The following is a 15605-nucleotide window of genomic DNA, read 5'->3' as shown; positions in this document are numbered from 1 at the left end:
CAGTGTTTCACTGAGGGCGGGGCACAGGTGAAGCAGACAGCATTACCTCGCTGAACTGCTGTGAACTGCACGTGTGTGGTGTCCACACAGACAGCATTGCTGCTGCGGTGCTGCTAATGCTAGCCCCATCCTTCTACATCGAGTTTGTAGAGGAGTTGTGAAGAGAAGAAAAGAAAGCAGACAGAAAGGGAGAGAGAAATTCAAAAAGAGAAATAAAAAGACAACGCACAGGAAAAATACTGCCTTTCAACGGATTTTTTGTTAATGTCTGTGACATATTCTGCAGATATGAAAAATGACAGTGACACAGTGAGAGGTGTCATGTTGCTGATATGATGTCGATGTGACTATCAACAGATCATTTTCACTGTTTCACCTGGAAAAATAGGCAAGTTGCCACATAGGTGAACAGTCATGAAAAACAGTTGTGTTATTTTACTTAATTTCTGATTTAAATTTGATTTGGGTACTGAGTTTATGTATTCTTGCCATAGTGGTTGACTGGTTGTTAAGACATTTGGACAAGACTGAGAGACGTTCTGAGAGAAGCTCTAAAAAATGTAGACAACTACGGTATGAAACAACGAAAGAGCTTTGCAACATATACCAACAATCATGTAAAAGGTAGAAATTAGACACTATCCTACATATTAGCATTTAAAAAGAAACATTACATTTGAACACCCACTCTTTGTCATTAAGCAGTGGGCTAAGTCAGGAAAAATTGCCAGCAAAGGCACGCTCCTGGTGCAAGTCCCAATATCTAAAATTGAGCTTTTTTTTTAAAACACAAGTTCCAAATGAATTACATGCACCACATGTCACTGCAGCACTAATTTTTTGCTGCAGGCAGGACACTCAGACTGCTGCAACAGATGTGTACTGTGGTGCAAGTGATACAAAATTGGAAAATAGAAGACAATTTGGAGCTTGTGGCACACTGATGCCATTACAAATGCTCTGCATTTTGTGCTAATACAAAATATGACTTTATGTATATGAAATTATGAGCCTGCAAAAAAATACATCTGAACATCAGTCACAGTTCTTAGTAAACCCTGAACTCTTATTGTTGAGGGAAACATGAAATCTTTCATGTCTCTATACGTTTTTTACATTCTGAGTAGTTACAACACAAATACACTGAAATAAAAAATGGACAAATGTAGCAACATAAATCATCCATGTTCAGAAATGAGACGATGAATGGCTCTTTATTCCCAAAATAATCAGTAACCTCTGGCCATAGGTGCTGATTTATTCATTAATACTTTGATACCTGTCCCTCTCCATGAGCTTCCTCAGCCTTTGATCCAAGGAGGATCAAAAGGATATCACTCTTTGCATCAAATGAACTCCTCATCCAGATGATCACATCTTTGCTCTTTGCTTTCTTCTCACCACTAGGTTTATTTTCTCTATAAACTTTTTCTTCCTGCTATCTATTTTTGACACGTTTTCCTCAGTAACACCCACAATTTGTCAGAAATCTCGGCTGTCGCTGATACCGACTGAGAATTTGCAATTATCTTTCATTAACCTGTTAATTTGTGTTTTTCGTGAGTGTGAGGCAGTAGTGCTAACTGAATCCGTTGTCTTTCTGAAGGTGAAAGCAGTGTATTTTTTTTTTTTTTTTTTTTTTTAGTGAGCTCCTTTTTAAGTGAGAAGAATCTCACTTTTAGTTTTAATGGAATAGAATGTAGCTTATTATTTGTTTTACAGTTATTCAGTTAATTTTAACTTGCACTATTTAATCAGAGGCACCAGTATTTCTGGAGGTGTCTGTAGCTGGTTTAAAGGCAGGTAAGGGAACAGTGCAGGCGCTCTGAAGTCGTCCCAGCTGCACAAACAAAAGCTCATCTCTGAACTTCTCCCTGTGTGACTCCTACTCTCTCTGACCTGCCTGCATCTCCCACACTGTTCCTCTGCTCCAACAAATGGACTCTCTCTCTCACACACACACACACACACACGCACATACTCGGACACAAAGCCATAATGCAATTTAACACAGCCTAATGCAAGGCCATTGCGTTTGTGTGTGCGTGTGTGTGTGTCAGAAAGCCTCCTAAATTGTTAAAACCTTCCCTTGTGTAATGCATCTCCCTAATGTTCTTATCTCTGGCTTCTACTGTGGGATATATTTATTCCAGGTTTTCTGGTGATCGTATACATTATGTCTCTTTGGACTGTCTCAGCCAAAACATGGCATAACCTCAATTATATAAAAGCGTGGCTTGTTTTAGAGCCATACAGCCTCCTACAATAGATTGCATAAGACATAAACTAAGACAATAACTAAGCCTACATAGAATCAATTTTAAAATGTTGTCTGAATACATATTGGCCTTTTTATTCTAAGCTAAACAGTTTTTCCTTTTAAGCAAAGAAGAAAAGTAAAAGGAAAAAGTGCTTAAAACAAGTCAAACGCATGAATTAATCTTATCTTTTAGTTTATAGGTTAGTAAGCTGTTGATATAAGTTTTACTGTATGTTCAACAGACTTTTCCCTGTTCTTCCAAGTCTGTCCTGAGCTCTGACCCCAGTTACACCTGGCATCAAGTATCTAGATATCCTTTCTGGATAGGAAAAAAATACATGTTAATACCAGATATATGTGGAGTCATATGCCCAGCCACCTGTCAAATGTATACCCAATATTCATTCTCTTTTATCTCTGTTTCTTGTTTCTACCAACTCCTGAGGGAAATATCTGGCTCTTTAGCTGCTAAATGTCCCACTATGTTTACCAGCTATTCAGTAACTGTGTCTGTCTGCTATTTGCTGTGGAGCAGGTAGTGCAGAGTGGGATTTTTCGCTGAACACAGCTGCTTTTTGTGGTCATAAACGACACTACGAGAGCTGTGCGAGTAAAGTAAAACAGTTAAGTTGTCGCTGAACAGCTAAACAATAGACCTTTCTCACAGCAGCCATTTTGACATGAAATAGTAGAGTGAGCGCAGGTGTTACCAATGATGCTAATTAAGTTTTTGTTCGATTCAGGTCAAACAGAGTCAGGGTGCTGCCCCTGTGCGTGTTATTGACTAGGAAGACTGATAGAATAAATGGAACGGGACCTTAATTACAATCATAGGTAACACCAGTGTTTACTCTTTCATGCTGTGAAAAAAAAAAGGTATAGGAGCTGAAACTTGCTACACAGAACAGCTGCGTAAAGCCAAAGGGAAGCAGCAGATTCAGGTGATTATTCTCTGTAGGCTCAACAATATGTTATATAAGCAAAATATCGCTCTCTCCAAACCAATAAAACTCAACAGGCAAAATCAGCAATTTTACTTGGGAGTTGCCTCAAACCGGTAGTTTGTTTCTGTTATTGTGTGACTCCTGTATTTTAAAAGAATAACTCAGATGCACTAAAGTCACACAATAACACAAACAAACAGATCGAGGCAACAGTAAACCAGCAACCCTTGTGTTCTGTGAGGTAAATTTACTGCTTTGCCTATGGAGTTTGGATCATTTGGAGAAAGTGATATTGGATTTATATAAACACAGTTTCCCATCAGCAGTAGCTGACTAAAGCGACAGTAAAGTGTAAAGTAAAACTATATTGATTTTTTTTTTTTTTTCGGTAGACCTTTTTTAACTGACTAAAATACCTTTTGCTGCTGACCCCGTCCACAGCAGTTCAGATACTAGGTAGCTGTGGGTACCACACCGACTATCAATAAGTACCTCCTACAACCCTACATGAAATAATCTCAGCTATCTCTTTAACCTGTGTGTTTGTTGACGCGTTCAGCAGCCCTGCCTCGATAATTTGCATACTGAGATCAGAATGCAGGCAGAATCGAGATAACAAGACTGCTTATTAACACCAGGTGTAAATGCAAAGGCCCATGGATTGAATGCTATTATGCAGATATCGAACACATGTTAATACCATGTATCAGTGGAGCTCATGTCAGTTAATGAGCCTGCTTCTTGTACTGTTGCAAGTATGAATGACTCATCCTTACATTTCCCATTATTTTATTCAATTTATACAGTGTAAAGTGTAGAGAACCAGATAAGATCAGAGATGTGAGAAAGGTTCAAACCCATGACATATTAAGGGCACGTGGTATGTGCCTCAGCCTCAGCCTGCTGACCCACCATTTACAGTATGATTCTCTATCAGTTGTAGAGCTGCATCTTCAACATCTGTTTTTCTTATAATCCAGCTCAGATTGGAGTTGACTGACTGTAGATTCAACCCTTGTCAGTTTGACTGTTCACATCTACATGGGCTTCGTGTTCCACTAGTATGCAGTAGATGAGAAAAATGTGCCGTAATCCTCAGTAAATCATCCTGGGTGCTGTCTCAGTCTGAGTGTCTGTAAAGCTGTTCAGGACAGGGTTATGAAATCATTGTTTCGCAGGCGGGTTAAACTCTAAATCTGGCTACAAGTGCAGTGTTTCCCACACACAGGCTTTAATAGGGTGGGGTGCCTGGAAACATTAATACGCAGGTATATTTGGAGACTCGTATATATAGCAGGTGCTCCCCTCCTACCCCTGTACTTTTGGTTTGTTCTACTTGTATGAGAAAAGGGAATAAAAGGTTTCACATATACTTGTAGTTAATCAGTGGGCTCTATATACTACATACTCTCCATTTGTTTTTTGATGTATGCCATGACCATGAAGATGACAAGACAATTTCCTCTCTCGCTGATCAATAAAACACAATCTAATCTGGTTCATTTCATCTGACTGGTCAGTGGACTTAACCATTTACCTTCCTTAGAGAGCACAGGATTTTTTTTTAAAGCCACCAGGCAGTCAAGGGCAGCATGGACACCTTCCATTTGTTACAAACATATATTGATTTGGATTGGTACCAATTTCAATATTGAATCATTAATAAAAGGAAATGTTAATAGCCTGCCAAAGTCGACAAGCATTGATATGCTGAGTAACAGTGCAGTCCTCGTTTCATACTGCTGAATTATTTACATTTTGCAGTGAAACATTAATGCTGAATGTCATGACTGTGGGCATGAAAACAAAAGCTGAGGACATACTTTGAAAATGATCTAAATTGGTCGCTAATTTAATTTAGAGATGTGAGCTGCAGTATGTGGTTTTAAAGATGATGAAGGAAAGATTTTGTGAAGTAATGAATAAAGATCAGAAAACGGTCAGGTAAGCACGTTAGATAAGAAGGTGAAATAGCCTGAGGACAGCAGACTACTGTACTGCACAGATACGTGAAGCACAGAGAGTCATCTCCTCTCCTCTTGACACCTGCTGTTCTGCCACAGGGCACTGACCCAGAGCCTTGAACACTGCTCACCACTACATGCAATCACTCGCTGGTAAACCGAACAAACTGCCGTCGGGGAAAAAGGCCCTCAGTACTGAAGAAAACTGGAGTTAGTTTTAACCCCTAGGGGCATACTACAGTGGTTTTTACATTTGACAGTATGGAATAAAATGCATGTATACACACATTTTAGAAAGAAAGGAGCGACATTTTCAGTCATTTATCAATTCCCAGATAGTTGAACTCATCAGATCTTTACATTAAAGCTGGGGTAGGCAGTTTATTTTTGGTGGCAAAAGTTCTATAATCACCTTTTGGTATATTGTAATTCGAGTGGCCTGAGTAGAAACTAGACGTCTGTTCCTCCTCTCGGCTCTATTTTCGGGCTTTAGAAAATCTAGCCAGTGACAGGGGATTTTGGCCAGTCACAGGTCAGTAAGATAGTTGATTGTTGAGTCTCATTCCCAAAATGTATTTGATGATAATCTCAACTCGACAATAATCTATCTTTATCCAGAATTGTTTACTGTACCTTTAACTATGGGAAAAAATCACTACATATAATGTGAAAGGGCTCACTGTACTGATGAACTAACAGAAAATGATTGCACCACTCTACATCTCCTTTTTGCTTTAGTGTCTTTCAGCTCATTGTTTTGGATTTAGAGCTCACATCTTTATTTTTTTCTATGCTTGGCAACTGCATATGGTTGTACAGTCTGGAATCTGCTGGAAGGGCAATTATGCAGAGCCAAACTAAAAAATAATTACCATGAAGATGTTAGCTGGTGCTAATACATCTAAACTTAGGCTAACTTGGCTAAACCAAGCTGGCGCTGACAAGAAGCTAACATTACAACCTGTGTGTACTTAACATTAGGATTACTTTACAGCTCATCTGTGGTCGTCAGCTACAGTGTTCAGGGTGAGTGTGGAGGAAATTCGATTAACCTGGCGGCTCAAAACTTAATAATCAACCCTTTAAACATTCATTCTGATCAAAAGAAGGGGACGATCTAGTGCTTTGAGTAGTCTCTGCACTGGAAAAGTGCTATATAAATGCAAGTACATTTACCATTTATCTAAAGTTAAAGATCAAAGTAGGTGCTCTAACATTACAGATATTATGTGTCATCACCATATGTGTAATGCTGCTGGAATGCACCAAAATTATGCTCGGACACTTTTTTCTTCAAGCTTGCATAATCAGGTTTTAATCGTGTGTTCCTTAACGTATGGCCCATGCTGCAAATGCACCTCGTCTCATGTTTTAGACAAGAGAGCCAATAAAAACAAATGGAACAGTCAAAGCTGTCACTCTGACATTTAATTGACGGGGAAAGTGTGATGCAGACTTGCAGTTGCAGCAGAGAGAGAGAGAGAGCGCTCATGTGAACTGACTGCTGTAATATTCACAACATGATTAAACTATTCAAAAAGTCAGTCTAAGATTTGATTGTGTAGTCAGTCATAGCTGAGTAATGTATGTAAACTTGCCACCATAGGAACGGTGGTTAAATGACCTGAATCAAACCACAATTTAAGCGTGCAGGTGCATGCATGCACGCATCACAGGTGTGCTCTGATACTTAAACAAATAGCACTACACCTCTGGACATCGCTGATATGTTTTCTAGTAAAATGTCTGGTGTAACTGGTAACACCAGTGTTGTCATGAGTTTATTAACTGGTGGGGAAATTACCTCACGGTGGCATCCCTGCTTACAAGTTCATCATATCAACTTCAAAGATGATTAATCGTTAATGTTGTGTTTCCAGCTTTTTGCACTGCCCCTTAATTGCCCCCAAAAATCTGGAGGTGTGGGTTTAAGATTCAAACAGATATCAAAACAACACCAAGCCAGCTTTTTTTTTTTAATGTGGTGTTGAATTAATTGTTTTCCAATAAATGGCATCAGCTTCATCCATCTATGGCACTTTTCATTGCCAGTACAGATTTAGTACTGAGCATCAATATAATAAAATCTAGACAGAGAATCAATCCAGTCCTTCTACAAAATAGTCTCATTCATTGCCTTGGTGGATTATACTCTGTTGAAGAAGATCTCAATGCCTTATTGGTTGTTTAAAAAAAGATAGGGAGTCAGGCTCTTGGTTCTTATTGTAATTCTGTGGTAATTCTCGATAAGACACCTTCTATTAGCCTGATATTGGCCTGATATTGGCATCAGCAACCTGATTGCACAGCTAAGTCGGCAATACTTATACACGAGGACTAAAAGCTGCTTAAAAGACGGGACTAATCTGTGAGAAATAATTCTTTCAGTTCACTGAAGGACCACATATGGTGCTGAATACATTGGCTCTATAACATGTCTTGTGCTGTTAAAAACTTAAGAGAAGCTCAGTCGACTGAGGTTCACACAGGTGCAGTCTGTTTCTGAGGTGTAAGCACGGCCCTTTTGTTCGGATGAATGATGCCTGTAACAGATTGCAGGAAATGAAAAATACTGCCGTTCAGGCACAGAGGCGATACTGATGGCAGCACCTCTGTGCCCAGGTTTTATTTTTTTAATTTTCTTTGGCAATTTAAAAATCTGTAAGATGCCTATTGTGGCGTTTTTTTTTTCTCTCCCCCTTCAAACCTCCTTCTTGGTTTATTGTGTTTCAAATGCAGAGTTATATAAGCAGCGCTCCTCTCTCCTGCTGTCGGATGGGTGAATAAGAGGAGATCAAAAGGGAGGCGATAGAGAAAGAGTGTCTGCAGCCTTCTCCTCTTCTTTATTCTCTCCACATTCTGCCAATGTGCAGTTCCCTCTAACTGCATGACTTGCCCTGGATTCTCTCTTTCTCTCCCCCTCTCTAGGACATTACACTTTAATCTCATGTTCTGTGCTGCTCTCGCTCTTTCTCTCTCTTGCCCCCCTTTTGGTCTCTTCGCCTCTCACTCTCTTCCCTTGTTCATCACTCCATCCATCCATCCCTCCATCCATCCATTTCTGCTGCCTTTCTTCTTTTAATCCCATGTTCTGTACTGCTTTGGCCCTGAGAATCTCATTCTAATCTGCTGTCTCAATATGGCCCAGAATGACTGCTAATCCTGTGCTTGTGAATATATATATGTACTGTATATGTGTGCAAATGTGTGTGTATGTGTGTGTGTGTGTGTGTGTGTGTGTGTGTGTGTGTGTGTGTGAGCGAGCAGAAGCATGTTTGTGTTTACATCCAGTGAGAGATGTTAGATTTGGGCTGAAATGAGTCGCATGACGCAACATTTTGTTTGTGTGTTTTTAGTGTAGTTGGTGTCCTGCACAACATCAAAGCACCCAGGCCCCCTGTGTATGTGTATGTGTATGTGTGTGTGTGTGTGTGTGTGTGTGTGTGTTTTGAGATGTGGGGGGTGCAAACATTGCCATGTAAGAAGGGCATGTCCATTGGGAGACAGTCTTGGCCCCTTCTGACAAACACAAACACACTCACACACACACATAGAAAAGGAGACCACATGCAATTATAGTGAACACACATGAAAAACACGCACTGCTGCTCACATGAGAGATAAAGGGAGGAGGGAGCAGGAAAGAGCGATGGGAGAGATGAGAGGAAAACATGCAAGTGGGAATTCTATCTCTTTACAAAGTATAATCTCTCACTTTAATCTCCCTCTCTGCTTGTAACTCTCTGAAGCCCTGCTGTTTAAATCTGACTTTTTCTTTTTTTTGTTGTTGGTCCAGCAGGTAGCTGCACAAATTAACATGCATAGTAAAAAAAAATATAGTGTAAAAAAGCCTGATAGCATCAATATCAGCAGTGTAAGAGCTTGACAGTCCCTTTCAGTAACCTGCGAATTCATGCACAGTCATCAACCCGACACACATCATACCTTTGTTATCCATTTCTCTGCCTCTTTCCTGCTCGTTTCCCTCAAGGCATCCTTGTCAAATCATCCTCTCAACTTAATAGATGCGTTTTTTTCCGCGGCTCCGTTAAGTCCCCGGGCAGCAGCACCTTCTACAGCCGGGCGAAGCGTCACAACGGACGGACGTTCGGAGGAGGACGAGTCGGTCGGTGTGCAGCCGCTCCGGAGCTCCGCGATGAGCACTAGTTATCTCCCACCCTGTTGTTTCACTCTGGGCTCCGCTGTGGGTTAATGTGTTTACAGCGCGAGTGTGTGTGCATGAGAGTGTGTGTGTGTGTGTGTGAGAGAGAGGGAGAGAGAGAGAGAGAGAGAGACTAACCTCTGATAAAGTCGCGTTTTTTTTCTCTCTTTCTGCTCCCATCAGCCGACATCTAACCTGCGTCAACTTCGCTACTTCAACTCCAGTAACGGGTTGTCATAACGTTAGAGCTACACACACTCCTTCTTCTGGCTCCTCAAAACGCTCCGTGTGTCTCCCCGAGCGCAAAACAGCGCCAAAAGGTGCGACTAATCTCTATTTCCACCTCGGTTTATCCCGCAAAGTCTTCAGGGCGCCTCGGTCTGTTAAAATAAACCAACTGTGTTTAGTAACGGCTGACAGGTGTCGCCTCCAGCGCACGGTCTACCCTCCTCCTCCTCCTCCTCCTCCTCTTGCTCTTCCTCCTCTTCTTCGTCTATCGCCGAGGCTGCGCCGTTGTTTTCTCTGTGTGTGTGCGCGCGCGCGTGTGTGTGTTTGTGTGGTGGGGTACTCTTTACAGTGGCTCTCTGAGCTCCGTTACAGGGGTTCAGAAGGTCGCCACGGTCCAGCAATTACCGACAACTCACCAAGCATTAGACTGACAGGTGCACACACACTCTCTCTCTCTCTCTCTCTCTCTCTCTCTCTCTCTCTCTCTCTCTCTCTCTCTCTCTCTCTCTCTCTCTCACACACACACACACACACACACACACACACACACACACACACACACACACACACACACAGAGTCAGAGTGTGTATAGCTGGTGGTGGTGCTCTGGGGCCGCCTACATGCAGTCAGTTTGGGGGCTTTTTAGATGGAAAATGAGTGGATTTCAGTCCTTGAGGGAAAGAGGGAGAAAGGTTTCTCACACTTGGCAGGAGTGCAGAAGAAGAAGAAGAAGAAGAAGCCGGGGCTCTATATGTCACAGTCAGTTTGAGTTTTAATTAAAACAAAGGCTAATGTAACACTAATGGTGTCACTGTGTCAGGACTGGGGAGTCAGAGACAGCTTCCTTCTGTAGGCTGGAGAGTCTGTCAGCTAATGACTGAGAGTCAATGCTGGTTCAACTGATATTGATGTGTTTTAATTCGGACTTTGTGACCAATGATTTTTATTTGCCTACGAGGCACACCTCACACCTCACAATTAATTTGCATTTATTACCTTTGGGCAGTTCTCTCACAAAAGAGTTACCAGTTAGCCCTTTGGGTGCTGCACACGCAGCAATATTAAATGTAGCTTCCACTGGCAGATCGTGGTCATGCCAGAGCCGGTGCAAAACACTGGCACACCCTTACTCCATCCTAACACACACACACACGCACAAACACACATGCATACATGGTTTTATGTGCACAGCTGTGGAGGGCTCGTGCGGGCCCCTCGGGGCCCTAGTTGCGGGTGCAGCTGCACCACTAGCACCCTCTGGCGCTCTTCCAGAGAGAGCTTGTCAGGATTTAGTCAGATTCAGTTCATAGTCCGACTCACAGTCACATTCAGAATGAGACAATATTACTGTTGACAGCAGAAACCAGAGCCTGCTGATGCTGGATGTTTGGATCCAGTGATGGTATCAGCATCTGAGAGTTTAAAATCAAAGAAATATTGTATGTATCTTATATTCTGGAGGATATTCACTTTTACAAATAAACATATATCACTACCATTATTCATGAGGATCTCTCAAATAACTTAAAAAAAAAAAATTGGAATTGTGACCACATACATTTATAAATATTGTCCAACATCGGGGCTGTGTATTGGCATTATGAGACATATCACGATACAGAGGTTATGATTCAATATATTGTGATACTTTAAGCAAAGTGATATATTGCTATTTTTAATCTAATTTTATGAAAGCTGTCTGATCAGTCTAGACTAGAAACTGCTCTTTCTGTATATAAACATTTTATATTTCAGAGCTGCCGTGATTTGTAGATTAATTGATTAGTCAACTGAAAGAAAATTAGTTGCCTAGTCCTATTTATGATTAATTCATTTTTTGATCTGGTTCAAGCTTCTTAAATGTAAAAGTATTTGCTGCTTTTCTTTGTCATTTAATGAATAATTTTTGGGTTTGGGGCTGTTTGTGGGACAAAAGAAGCAATTTTGATATGTTACTTTGGCATTTTTCTGAATTTTTGGAAATTTCATAGACTAATGATTAATCACAAAAATAATTGAGATTGATAATTAAAATAATAATTAGCTGCAGCCCTGTTTCATAAGCATTGTAGATGACACAAAAAGTATTGATAAGGATTCCTCAGATAGTTTTTTAAGTTAAGAATTGTGACCATGATTTATGCTGAGCTGGACATTTTACAGACTTTCCACTGCTCTATTTAATGTCAGTACTGTTAATAAATGACCTCATACATCCATAAATATTGGTCAGCATGTACACTGAAACATATATCAGGCATTGTCAGACTTCTTGATCAGTCTCTACTAGAAACTGCTCAAATTATACTTTGCTCTAGGCTATATAAACCATTTTATATTTTCAAGCTGCGATGATTAGTTGATTAATCAATCAAAACAAAATTAGTACCCAGCTATTTCGATAAGCAATTAATTGTTTCAGTCATTTTCAAACAAAAATGTCAGGCATTTGCTGGTTCCAGCTTCTTAAATGTGAGGATTTGCTGTTTTTCTTCGTCATTTATTGAAGTAAATGAAGAGTTTTTGGGTTTTTGACCGTTGGTTGAAGAAAAGAGGCAATTTAAAGACAGCACTTTGGGCTCTAGGAAAATGTGTATTTTTCCTAGTTTTTTTATATTTTATAGACTAAATTACTCGTGAAAATAACAAGTTAAATGATCGATAATGAAAATAATCACTAGTTGCAGCCCTCTTATATTTTAATGTGAAATGAGGATGAACACGATGACATCAGTTTTATCAGTAAAGTGTTCATTTACCTCTACAGTCGTATGCTCTTATACACATTGATTATGATATCATTATATTTCATTACATTATGTTTTAATGCTTTTTTCACCCATCATACAAAATCAAATGGTGATGCTAATTGCATACTCTTATAATGGGGCATCATTTTAAAATCCGTTTGTATTTATTATTTATTTTTTTTATTCTGTTTAACAGTTTCCTTAATGAAAAATAGCAGTCATATTCCTACAGGAGCTATTAGTGCATCTGTGCTAAATTACTGTAATTTATGGTCGAGCTATCCCTGATGGTATCCATTTAATAGCTCTGTGCAGGCAATTATTGTCTTAAGTAAAAGTAGGTTAAAGCATGCGGTCTCAAAACAAAACATCAAAACATGCAAAACATTCATATAAGCAACAATTGATAAGAAAAACAGTGTAGTGGTGCAGATTAGAGTTAGACAAGCAGGTCTTTAACAGGTGGTGTGGGCAGGATATGATTCGGACTCAGAGACTCATTGAATATTGATTTGATGTGATGACTGTGTTGTAGTTGGAGTGTGTGGTGAGGAAAAAAAAGTAAATGTCAACTTTTATATTAAAACAAAAGACCTTTTAGCGCTGATGATTAGAAGTTTGTAAGCAAAGCACTGTGGTTATTTTGTGCTCACCTGAGCAAACATCACATAGACGCTAAACAAGTCAGACCTCAGAAAACCAGTAAAAAGCAAACTGTCACATATTTTCATGTGTGCACTCGTATGTTCAAGTTCACCTCAACTCACACCAAATCAATCCAAATGCATCATTAGCACAGAGAACAAATGTGTTTTTTTTTTATTTTGGGGTGAACTCTCCCTTTTAACACTTTTATCTCAGTAATTTCTTTTTTTGGTTCAGTTTCTTCTTTTAATTTTTTATCTTCCTCTGATAACTTAGAGTGTTTTATTTCCTTTTAAGGATCAATTTAGTCAAACTGTAATCTTATTTAATCTCAGATAAAGATGTGGAACCATGCCACCACGTGCCATCTAGTTCCATTTTATTTGAAAGAAGACAGATGTCTCTATAACTGATATCTTTAAAACTCAGCATCCCAAACCAAAACAATACAGATGGATTAATAGTACTGTAGTTTTTCTTTTAATTTTGGAGCAAAAAGCCCTTCAAAGGTTTTGAACCTGTTGAACATCTGGGTGATATCTGGTCAGCTGAGGCACTGTACGTGAGGAGTGATACGGCCTGAATACAAAATGAGCCAAATAATCTCTAAGACTGTGATGCAACAGGCTGATATCACCTGCCATTGTGTTGCATTGTGATACTGTATCAGTACAGACAGCCTCCACTGGCACACAGAATCTGAGACAATTTAATTCAACCATTGTCGAGTGTCTGTTTTTTTTTTTAATTCACACAGCTCTTTGTTCACAGGTGGAGGGGTGGGGCTTTATGTGTGATATGCATGCAACAGCTCCACCTGTTAACACCGCAGGGCTGCAGAAGCATCATGTCGTACCTTAGAGAGTCGCTGAATAACAAATTGGCCACTAAGTCACTGAGTTACCCAGAGGAATTACCAAAACAAAGATGCAACAATTCAGTAAACAGACCGCTGCAGCTAAAATAAAAAGCAAACTGAAAACATGTCTACATCCAGCCTGAGCACAATTATAGAAACTCTTAGGAGTTACAACTATTCATTATAGATTAAAATGTCGCTTTTTAAATCACTAATTAACCATTTACTCTATAAAATGTTAAAACATTATTACAAATTGCAATCACAAATCAGCCTCAGTGCTGTTAAATTACTTGCATGGTTTTACCAACAGCTAAAACATGAAACAAATATTAATAATGAAACTCGAATATTTTTTTTCTTAATTAATCCACCTACCATTTTAGCCTTCCTAAATAAAAATACTCACATAAAAGAAAAAATCCATACACCTTTCTCCACCTGTTGACAATCAAATCTGCAAAGCTGTCTGTCAATTATTGATAATAAGGATGTAAATGATACCAAAAAGTTAGGGTACGATAATACAAAGATATAAACTCCATGATACAACATTTAATATGATGTTAAAAGAAAAAGTCCTTTATTAAATATGAAATCTGATGTGTGCAGCATTTTTTTGTTTGCATAAAGTTTGCTTTTCCTCTTAAGTTTAAATCCTTCTGCTTTCCTTCTTTAATGAAATAAAGCAAAATAAGCAGCTATGATTTAAGCATGTGCAAAAAATTGGCATGGCATGAACTGTCTTTGGCAGTAAATGCTGTACAGTTGCAAAACAAATACAGCAGGAGCAGTCTGTAGCAGTCCTTTTATAAAATAAAATTTAAATAATACAATAAAATAATTACCCATGTAATGTTATGGTACATATTATCACAGTCAGTAAAATATTGAGATGTTTTTATTGTAATATTCAATATATTATTCCATCCCTAATTGATAATGTTATAATTTATTGATTTGGCTACACACATTTAGACCGACTTGTTGTTTGTTAGTATCCGTGTGTCTCTCTCTCTCATTGCCAGTGTGCCTGCTGGGCATTTCTGTCCTGAGTTGTTGAGGAAGTACGCAAACTGTAGCCAACTGTTGTAGTAGCTGCAGTCACAGGAGGGTTTACAGTGGAGGAACATAAAGTGAATACATCGACCCTTCAGTTGGCCATTTCGCCACCGCATCCCTACTCATTTGCATGAAGCTGAACTCTCGTCAACTTTCCGCTGTTTCTTTTGTTTGAGACCTTCCTGCTCTCACTCACTCCTGATCTCAGCATGAATTTGAAATGAGTGACTAACAGCTGCCTTGTGTCACGTTGTCTCTGCAGGCGCGAACGCGTGGTGACAACATATATGTAATTAGCAACATTACGGTACATCACATGTTACTGGAACATTAATTACATCAGTTCAAGTAACTTTGCTGTAGATTTTTTTTTGTTCAGCCTCTCATGTAGATTCTTGCAGAGCAACATCACAGAGTCAAATTCAATGAGATGGTTGTGTTGTAGAGATGAAACAGTGTTTCTCTTTGTTCACCGCATGGTCTCAATACGTCAAAGACACAACCTTGAGGTGAAATACACGTCTTTTATATTAATCTAAGTTGGAAATAAGACTGCAGAAAGCTTGAAGCACATTGACAGCGGAGCATTTGCTGAAGGGCTAATAAAACCCAATAAAACACACATCTTAAAGGGATAGTTCAGATTATTTGAGGTGAGATTGTATGAGTTACATATGATGAGCTGAAGTCATTTCCACTCTTGATTACAAAAGTAGACAATACAGCTGTT

General features: G+C 39.3%; 2 protein-coding genes across 5 annotated transcripts in view; one reads left to right on the top strand and one right to left on the bottom strand.

The window, feature by feature from the left end:
* macrod1 (mono-ADP ribosylhydrolase 1) overlaps window positions 1-15605 on the top strand; it is a 173817-nt gene that overhangs the window by 70020 nt on the left and 88192 nt on the right. The window lies entirely within an intron of this gene.
* flrt1b (fibronectin leucine rich transmembrane protein 1b) overlaps window positions 1-15605 on the bottom strand; it is a 46725-nt gene that overhangs the window by 29096 nt on the left and 2024 nt on the right. Inside the window, exon 1 of one of the 3 annotated variants that reach the window (XM_084718994.1) lies at window positions 9469-9751. The exons of 1 other annotated variant lie outside the window; for it this stretch is intronic. The gene's annotated coding sequence lies outside the window, so the exon portion shown is untranslated. Of the gene's footprint in view, window positions 1-9113; window positions 9440-9468; window positions 9752-15605 lie in introns of those variants that run through there. One more of the 3 variants, XM_084718993.1, reaches the window with a different exon arrangement.

The sequence above is a fragment of the Lutjanus erythropterus genome, chromosome 5, assembly GCF_056507025.1.
Source record: "Lutjanus erythropterus isolate fLutEry1 chromosome 5, fLutEry1.hap2, whole genome shotgun sequence".
Taxonomy (NCBI): domain Eukaryota; kingdom Metazoa; phylum Chordata; class Actinopteri; order Lutjaniformes; family Lutjanidae; genus Lutjanus; species Lutjanus erythropterus.
The sequence above is the reverse complement of the archived record's forward strand: the minus strand, read 5'-3'. Positions and strand labels throughout refer to the sequence as shown.